Below are 1,770 nucleotides of genomic sequence, written 5' to 3'. Positions count from 1 at the left end.
TTTTTTTCATAAAGAGAATGTGAATGATACATTTTCTGAATCAATACATGTTTGAAATTGCCCCATTTCTTCTAGAATTTAATTTTGTAGATGACTAGTCTTCAAGTATTTTTTCTTCATGGATAACCCAATTCTTTAACATGGATGACTATATAATAATTCTTCTTACACTTATAATTTAGAAATGTTACAAGGTGATGACTTATTTGCCAGATACTTATTGAATTATTTTATGAAAAGATTTGTGTCTTATACTTGGACATTAAAAGAAATATATTCTTCTCTGATTATTTCTTCTTTTTTCTTTTCTTTCCATATGGATTCCTATATATAAGATTTCCCAAATTAGCCCTCCCCATCTCTTTCTTTTTTTTTCTTGTTAACTTCTATGTCTTTGCCTTATATTATTCCTTGGAGTTCAGAGAATTTCCTAGGATTCTCTTTTAGTTCAATAATTTGCTTTTCTGCCTTATTCAATGTATTATTCACTGCTTTAAAAAAAAAAGCCTTGCAATCATGATTTGCATTTGCAAGAACTCCCTCATTTTGATATTACTCCATTTTCATAAAAGCCTGCTTTAGATTTACCAATGCAACATGCTTTCTAATTTTCTGCAAAAGAATCCTCTTCTTGTAATGACTATTTTTACAAAGCATCATTTGCTCTCAATTCTCATTTTGTCCTATTCTTTTTGATGCTAAGTGCTTTTATTTCTGGATTTTTTCCCCTTTTCTTCTTACACTTTTATAGAGAGACTTACATGTATTAGCTCTAGTAGAGAGTTGGGACCTTAAACAATATTGTTATTACTGATCAATTCATTTAGTTTTAAGGACAAGTATAAGTATTTAGATACATTGTAAAATCTCTTTTTTAATGTTAAACATTACATTTGCTGGAAAATGTTTGGCTTTTGGCAGAGAGAAATAGTTTTGGAGCAGAGAGTTTTTCCTTTTTAGAAACTATCTCTTTAAGTGTACATTGGCAGCGCAAAGACAGATAAAATAGTGTTCCTCTCTCTAGGAGGCAACGTGGAATCTACGAATCTCCATGTTTTCCTCAGCTCCACCCAACAAGCTGTTTCTGTGAATCTCTTCCCTGACTCCTACAAATTAGGTGTGACTCGGTGGCTCACATAGGGTCAAATTTACTAGTATGCCCTGTTCTTCAGCCTTCTAAAGGTCAGTCTCCACTTTAATAAATAAAATTCTTGTAATTGTAATTTTATCTGTGTGATTGGTTAAGCTTAGCAAGGTTAGAGGATACAAGATCAATAAATGAAAAGAACTGTATTTCTATATACTAGAAATGAATAAAATCAGAAGTTGAAATAAAAAATAATGCTTACTTCATCAATACATACAATAAAATTGGAACAATGCAGAGATGATTAGCATGGCCCCTGCACAAGGATGACATGTGAATTCCTGAAGCATCTTTATTTGTAAGGGCAAATACTCTGATTCCATTTATATGAGGTACCTAGAGGAGTCAAATCTATAGAGACAGAAGGTAAAATGGTGGTTTCTCGGGGCTGGAGGGAGGGAGAAGTTATTGTTTAATGGATACAGATTTTCAGTTTGGGAAGATAAAAAACATTCTATAGTTGGAGTGGTGATGGTTGCACCACAATGTGAATGTACTTTAATGACACTGACTTGCACACTTAAAAATGCTTAAAATGGTAAATTTTATGTTATGTATATTTTGTCACAATACATAATATAAATAATACCTATGTACATTAGCATTAAGAAATATGAACTACT

At 31.6% G+C, this 1,770-nt stretch overlaps 1 non-coding gene across 1 annotated transcript; it reads left to right on the top strand.

Moving 5' to 3' along the window:
- Positions 1-1,343: 1,343 nt before the first annotated feature.
- LOC132504591 (U6 spliceosomal RNA) lies at positions 1,344-1,448 on the top strand. Its single transcript, XR_009534978.1, has one exon. It is a non-coding gene; the product is annotated as a U6 spliceosomal RNA (small nuclear RNA).
- Positions 1,449-1,770: the final 322 nt, after the last annotated feature.

Source organism: Lagenorhynchus albirostris, chromosome 14 (assembly GCF_949774975.1).
Source record: "Lagenorhynchus albirostris chromosome 14, mLagAlb1.1, whole genome shotgun sequence".
Lineage (NCBI taxonomy): Eukaryota > Metazoa > Chordata > Mammalia > Artiodactyla > Delphinidae > Lagenorhynchus > Lagenorhynchus albirostris.
Note: the sequence above shows the minus strand (reverse complement) of the source record. Positions and strands in the feature narration are given on the sequence as shown.